Source organism: Dromiciops gliroides, chromosome 2, assembly GCF_019393635.1.
Source record: "Dromiciops gliroides isolate mDroGli1 chromosome 2, mDroGli1.pri, whole genome shotgun sequence".
Lineage (NCBI taxonomy): Eukaryota > Metazoa > Chordata > Mammalia > Microbiotheria > Microbiotheriidae > Dromiciops > Dromiciops gliroides.
In genome coordinates, this window is record NC_057862.1 from 119,750,389 (window position 1) to 119,758,297 (window position 7,909).

The 7,909-nt window shown below is 40.9% G+C and overlaps 2 non-coding genes across 2 annotated transcripts; one reads left to right on the forward strand and one right to left on the reverse strand.

Annotated features, from left to right (window-relative positions):
- The first annotated feature begins 508 nt into the window (after positions 1 to 508).
- Positions 509 to 581, forward strand: TRNAA-AGC. The gene has a single exon. It is a non-coding gene; the product is annotated as a tRNA-Ala (tRNA).
- Positions 582 to 6,185: 5,604 nt separating this feature from the next.
- On the reverse strand, positions 6,186 to 6,259 carry TRNAT-AGU. The gene has a single exon. It is a non-coding gene; the product is annotated as a tRNA-Thr (tRNA).
- Positions 6,260 to 7,909: the final 1,650 nt, after the last annotated feature.

A 7,909-nucleotide genomic window follows, 5' to 3' on the forward strand; every position in this document is an offset into this window, starting at 1 on the left:
ATAATTTCCCTTGTAAATTTTACCTTCGGTGCTGCCTCTTACAATTAACCATTGGTAATTGTCTGAAGGAGCCCAGAGTGAGACACCTTCAATTTCTTCATCCAACTACATCTACTCCCCTTCCTTAAAGTCGAATCCTCCCTTCCACCACATTGGTATTCTGACGGACCCCTGTTGATCTTTCTTCACCCCATTCCTTCCTATCTTTGAAATTTCAATTTCTATGCAAGAGAAAGCCCCAGACTTTGAGCGAATTAGGCCATCCTGGAGCCTATTAGGTCTCCCACAGCATCCTGGACCATCTCCAGTCCTACTGGTCTCTATCTTGCCAGTGGACTCAGATGGCTCCAGAGCAGAGAGTGGAGTGAGGCTGGTGACTTTACGCAACCCCGCCTCACTTGAATCCAGTTCACTTTCAAGTTAAGACAACACTTTTCTGAAGTCATTGGTCCCCTTCAAGAAGGAAAGACAAACAACAACAGCAAATAACGACGAGAACATGTAGCAAGGGGGATTAGCTCAAATGGTAGAGCGCTCGCTTAGCATGCGAGAGGTAGCGGGATCGATACCCGCATCCTCCAGGTTAACATTTCCTTTTTCTTCGATTTAAGACTTTTCGGTGATCCCAACTTGTGATGGAATACAGAACGGTCCTGGGGCCTCGGAAGAGAAAATAATCCACCCTATTTATGTGAGAGCGGCTTCACCTACAGTCTTAGAAAAGATCACCCATTACTTAAGCTCTTAGGTCCTCGACATTCCCCGAGAACTTGTGATCCTGCCTGAAGACCGAAGAAGGAAGCGATCCTCCAACCTGAACATGGAAAGATCCCTAGCTGGACGTCAGGTTTTGCAGCTTGTGTTTAGACTTTGTGATAAATACAATGCATCCATTCTGTGCCTTTTCAGACTCTTTCCTATGCCTTTCGTTTCTATATTTACCTGATAAAATCTTATCCTCCTTTTCCAGTCCAGTAGGAGCCTGCCTGCCCTAGGAGGGGATATTGGTGATCCTTGGCAATGTCCTTCCCAAGAACTTTGCCTCGCGGTTTCTATTAGAGTTCCAGTTAACTAACTACTGCGGAATATTTTATGCTATATTTATCCATGTTGGTATTATAGCCCTTCTATGTAGGAAGCAGCTTCATGAGGTTTCACCTAAACTTTGTTACTGCCTATGTCCCAGTCACAGGGTTCTGCACGCAATAAGAGACAAGGTAAACAATAAGGACTTATTAAGCAGTCTACTAAACATTGGAGACACAAAGAGAAGGAACTTTAGCAATGTGTCGCTAAGGCCAAAACTGTTTAATGCACAGGGTAGACATGCTGTTTAATGGTTGGACTACGGCCATAGGTGGGTTGTTGTTGTTGTTGTTTGGTGTGGGTTTTTTTTTTCGTGGATTCTATAAGGGATCCTAGCAAGTGTCATACCTGAGCCTTCATTACCCCTGTGGCTTGCTATTAAATTAGTGGCCATCTCTCAGAAAATTACTGTATTCTCTTCCAGAAGTTCATCATTCAACGTCCTCTATCTGAAGGAAACACAATAGGTGATATTACCACACCACAGAGAATAAAACCCATGTGGGCCACTCAAAACGTCTACTCCAGGTAATTCCTGAAATTTGGTCAGCAGAAAGTTTCCAGATTTCCGTTTGGGTCTTCCACCTAGCGGGGAATATAAAAAATAGCTCCTATTTGGCGTAAATACTGGGGCCACTAGTTGGCGCAGTAGATAAAGCGCTAGCCTTGAAGTTGGGAGGACCTGAGACACTAGCTGTGTGACCCTGGGCAAATCACTTAACCCCAATTGCTTTAAACATCCAGGGCCATCTCCAGTCTCTGGTATCTTGACACTGGATCCAGATGCCTTTGGATAGGAGAATGAGGTTGGTAATCTTGCATAGCCCTCCCCCACTTAACTCCAATTCAATGAAAGTCATGACATCAACCCGAGGTCGTGGTCCTCTTCGAGAACGAAGGACAAACAACATCAAATGTATCCAGCTGCTGGTCAGTCCTTTCCCAATCCACTCGCTATGGCTAGACTTTACTTCTTGTCTCCAGCTTAGTATGATTGTCTGCTCGTGGAGCACAGTCCTCTGCTTGCAGACTTCGGTGCTTTAATGGATTCATGACCTCAGCAGTGTGGGTGGTATCACCATCACTGAAAATGAAAACCCATTCTCCCATCCTCAGTATGTTCTTGAGCAAATTCCGACACCCACCCTCCCAAAATCTAGTTCTGTGGGTAATTCTGGGTTTGCAAGGTCTCCTATCATACCTCGCTCCTGATAAACCATAGGTTTGCCTTTTCCGAATCAATTTCCTAGCTGATGTGAGTAGAAAGTGGAGAGAGGACATCAAGTTATCTTCTTGAGACATTTTAAGAAAGGAACATTGGTCCGGGAACATAGAGAGCTGTTTTCCAAGGGAGAAACGCGGGAAACCACTGAAATATTGGTTACGGTGAAAGGACGGGATTGATTTCAGGGAGTTTAGGAATATGAGCCTGGAGTGGTAGCCTTAGTTCCTGTAGGGGAAAGGAAAGGTGTTGTTGTTTTTTTAAGTTTTATTGATTTTTTTAGATATCAGTCATTTCAGGATGTATATGCATTCCTTCCCCACAATCCCTTCCTTGTAACACGTTTTTTAAAAACTAAGCTATTAAGGTTTGATAGGCAGTTTCAGTGAGGAAGCTAATTTCTAGTGCTATGCTTCTAAGATCCTCTATGCTCTAGATTACACCTAACACTTCACCTTGGAGAACGTTACATTAGAAAAAAAGAGTTCTTAGCTTGTATTTTAGCCAAATAAAATTAATAAATTATTAAATTGTTATGATATCAAACGAATAAGGCTTAGGATGCCAGAGATACCAAGTACTCAGACTAATGGTTCCGAATTGCATTGGAAATGCAATTGCTTAAGTTGAAGACTTTCTTATTCCTGGTGTCTTCTAAGACTATCCCATCTCACATGCCTGAGGTCTAGTCCAACCCATATCCCCAAAGTAATCTTCCAGCCTCTACTTGAAGACCTCCAATAGGAAACAGCTCCCTAAACAACTTGTTCCTCATTTTATTGGTGGGGCATTGAGGGTTAAGTGACTTGCCCAGGATCACACAGCTAGTAGGTGTCAGGTGTCTGAGGTCACATTTGAACTCATGTTCTGCTGAATCCAGGGCCAGTGCTTTATCCACTGCACCACCTAGCTGCACCCATTTTATTTTTTCAAATAACAAAGTGTCCCTATTTTTAAAAGAATTGGTATTACTTTCATTTTCAAATATACTCCTTCTGCTAGCCGCAATGAGTCTGTCAGGAGAAGCACAAGATTTAGGTCTAACTAGGTGATGAAGAAGATAGAGCCCAAGGCCAGGAGTCAAGGGAGAACACAAACAAACAAAAACAAAACAAAACTTGTGTTCTTGAGACATTTACTAGCTGAGTGACCCTGGGCAAGCTCAGTAAAATGAGCTGGAGAAGGAAATGGCAAGCCACTCCGGTATTATTTTAATTCAACATTTAAGAATTTAATATTTAGTAACCCCAATTACATGTAAAAGCTACTTTAACATTTGCTTTTTTTCTTTTAGTGAGGCAATTGGGGTTAAGTGACTTGCCCAGGGTCACACAGCTAGTAAGTGTTAAGTGTCTGCTGAGGCCGGATTTGAACTCAGGTACTCCTGACTCCAGGGCCACTGCTCTATCTACTGCGCCACCTAGCTGCCCCTAACATTTGCTTAAAAAAAAAAATTGAGTTCAAAGTCTCTTCTTTCCTACCTTCCCTGCTTCCCCCCCCCCCCACCAATTGAGAAGGCAAGCAATTTTATATAGGTTATACATGTGTAGTCATGCAAAACATTTCCATGTTAGTCTTGTAAAAAGAAAACAGATAAAAAGAACAAGAAAAATAAAGAAAAAGTATGCTTTGTTCTGCATTCAGACTCTATCAGTTCTTTGGAGATGGATAGCATTTTTCAGCATAAATCCTTCAGAATTGTCTTGGATCATTGTATTGCTGAGAATAGCTGTCATTCAGAGTTGATCATCATACACTGTTACTGTTACTGTATATAATGTTCTGGTTCTGCTCATTTCACTTTGCTTCAGTTCATATGTGTCTTTCCAGGATTTTTTGAGCATTCCGTTTGTCATTTCTTATAACACAATCATATTCCCTCACAATAATATATATAACACTTTGTTCAGCTATTTCCCAGTTGATGGACATCCCCTCAATGTCCAATTCTTTGCCAACACTAAAAAGAGCTGCTATAAATACATTTGCACATATAGGTCCTTTCTTTTCTTTTTAAAAATTTCTTAAGATCAAAGGTCATGATAAGGATAAAGACCAGATAAAGGAGGAATAAGGGAATTCAGAGAGGTGTAAAGACAAGAAGACTGTTGGCTAAGAGGGGAATTTCAGAGCTCAGAATCTTGGAGAAAAGAGTAGTTTTGTGTAATACTGAGGTTTGAAGTGTGACTTCTCCCTCCCCACTCCTCCCCTCCCCCTCACTCCCTGCCCAGGGAAATAACTGAAGAAGAGTAGATGTGAAAGTTATGAAACTTGCTTGTGGATGTGTTGGTTAATTTTGATGAACTGCTTTTTTTCCTTTTTCTTTTTTTAATCCCTTGTTACAAAGGGCAGTGGGGGCATATGAAAATATTAAAATAATGTAAAAACAAACAAACAAAAATTTCTTTCAGATATAGACCCAGTAGTGGTTTTATAGCCCTTTGTGCACAGGTTCAAATGGCTCTACAAAATAGTTGAATTCAGTTTTATAATGCATAACTAATAGTAGACAGATGACAAAGCCAGATTCTTATACTAGAATTTCTATATCTGCATCTCACTATCATTCAGATATAAGAGAAATTGCTTTTCCACTATAGTTGATATTATTGTTCACCAATTTATACATTATAAGAAAATTTAGAAACATAATACCTTAAAACAATATTAGGGAAAAAAACAATATTAGGATTTTTTAAAAAAAACTTGAAACAAAACAAATCATCAATCAGGTGTTCCCAATTCAGTCTAATGTGCTATACTCCATACACAAAACCTCATACTCAAAACACCCATACCTCAGAAACTTATCAGATAAGGATCGAAGAGTAGTTGGTTTTTTTCTTTTCTTCAGTGGAGGCCAACTCCAATGACTGCTACCCCTTCACCACTCCACAGACTACTCTGGCTCTGCCTCCACCTGAACCTCTGTGTGTGACTATACCTATTCCATCAGCCCCTCATACCCTCCCCAACCCATTTCACTCAGGTCCCTACCAGTGTCTTGCACTGCTCCCCTGCTTCCGTTAAGAGTATTTCCCACTGGGAAGGGTACAACACTAATACATGTTCCTTTTCCCATGAACTTTGATTATAGCATCTGAAAACTGCCTGTTCATATTCTTTGACCATTTCTCAACTGAAGAATGGTTCTTATTTCTATAAAGTTGACTCAGTTCTCCAGATATTACAGAAATGAGGTTTTTATCAGACAAATTTGTGGTAAATTTTTTTTCACCATAATGATTACTAACTTTTTATTTCCCTCTGTACTATATGATGGGTGCTTATCTTACTCTTTCTCTCCTTTCACCCTGTCCATTCTCAAAGGTGTTTGGCTTCTGATCCAATCTGCTCTCCCTTCTAAAAGCTCTGTCCTCGACCCCACCCCCACTTCTCTTACCCCAATCTGAGGATGCCCCTAATGGATCCTATCCATATCGTGGCTTGTATTTGAATTTTATATTTGCATGTTTAGTAGTTTTCATATTGTTTCTCCCATCAGAAGGGGAGCTGCTAGAGAGTAGGCACTATGTTTTGCCTTTCTTTGTATGTCCAGCGCCTAGCACTACATCTGGTAGTTAATAAATATACAATTAAATTAAATTTAAAAATACTAAGGGGGGAAGCTAGGTGGCACAGTGGATAAAGCACCAGCCCTGGATTCAGGAGGACCTGAGTTCAAATTCGGCCTCAGACCCTTGACACTTACTAGCTGTGTGACCCTGGGCAAGTCACTTAACCCCCATTGCCCCGAAAAAAAAAATAATAATACTAGCTGACTAGTCAGTTAACCCAGGTCTCCTCCATCTCTAATCCCTCCGCAAAGGAACATCACTTTTCCTGTTAGGAAATCCATGAGACACAAAATCAAAATAGGCCCCGCTGGGATTCAAACCCAGGATCCCCCGTATACTAGACAGGCGCTTTACCCAACTAAGCCACGGAGCCAAGACTCTATTTTTCCTCTCCACTCAAGCAAACCCAAGGTTGGCATGTTCTTCTTGCCCAAACTGCCACCAATCCTCCCACAGCATATTTCACCAACATTCTGGAAGCCTTCCTCTACTTCTGTGGGCATTTGTGAGGGTTCCAGGACAGAATTCTGACTTTTCTCTGTTATACTTCCATACTGATCACCATGCATTAAACCTTTTCCTATTCAACATTTTCTAGCTGATGTGAGTGGGTTCAGGGAGAGGGTATGCCAAGTCATCTTAAGAATTAAAAAACAATAACAGGAACCTGGACAGCTGTTTTCCAAAGGAGTAAAACTTTGGGAACTCTTGGAATGTTGGTATCAGTGAGAAGGGTTGGTTAATATTTTAAGGGGTGAGAGGATTTCAGGAGGTTAAGGGAGTGAGGATAGACCTGCTGTATAATGGTTGGAGTACAGCCACAATTTCTCCTACATGGATATAATAAAATGCCTGAGCCTTTACAATGTGGTGCCATAAAAATGGTAGCCTTCATTCAGGATGGAAAAGAGAGAAGGTTTTTTAAAAAAATAATTCAGTTCGGAGCAGCTAGTTGGCACGGTGAATAGAGCAATGGCCCTGGATTCAGGAGTACCAGAGTTCAAATCCAGCCTCTGACACTTGACACTCACTAGCTGTGTGACCCTGGGCAAGTCACTTAACCCCCATTGCCCCCCCAAACAAACAAAAACAACTTTGGTTATATTTTCTTCAAATGGCATCAGTGCATTATTATAATTTGTAAAACAGCACATACGTGAAATTTAGCATTCCAGGGATATCCAGAATGGAGACTGATAGACTTGAATTGTTTCTGTGACAAATGAATTTCCTTGAAACCTTTGCGTTATCTGAAGAGTCCTTCATTCCTGGTGTGTTCTAATTCTATCCCTCCCCTCCCCCAGTTTTAAGATCTGGTCCAACCTATATTTCCAAAGTCTACTTCCAGTCTCTTCTTGAAAATACTGAGTTTGATGAGGAACACCTGGTTTCCTAGAAGCCCAATCCAATTTTTTTAAAAGTATCAATATCTTTGTTTTTAAATTACCTTAACTGCTGAATATATCCCTTCTGCCAACCTTGAGGAGTTAGGAGACAGTAAGATTTAGTCCTAATTACATATTCTACAACTGAATGGAAGGCCAACTGTTAAGATTTCCACCACTTGTTCTTCTTCTTTTTTTTTTAAAGTCTGTATGTTTTTCTCTGGCTACTAGATGTAAAAGCTGAGGTTGGCTGCTTATTTGAGAAGTTAAGGGGAAAAGAGATTGGTCCTTTATTCAAAACCCTCCAGGGACTCCCCAGTGCTCACTTCACATGTCATAGACTCCAGATGCTGGCATTCAATACCAGATTTTACAATCTGTCTCAAATTAACTCTCCAGCTTTATCTCATACTATTTCCTTTCAACTACGGGCCAAATTGAACTAACATTCTTCGCTCTATTCTGCACGGTCTATGTTCTCAACAGTCTATGTGTTCTTCCTTGTTCACACTGTGCCCTGGTTTCCTCTGTTCAATCTCTTTCTTCACTCTAGGTTAATTCCTTCACATCACACGGAAAAGAGCAAGGTCTGTATTTTACCTTTCTTTGTATGCCTAGCGTTTAGCACTGCACCTGGT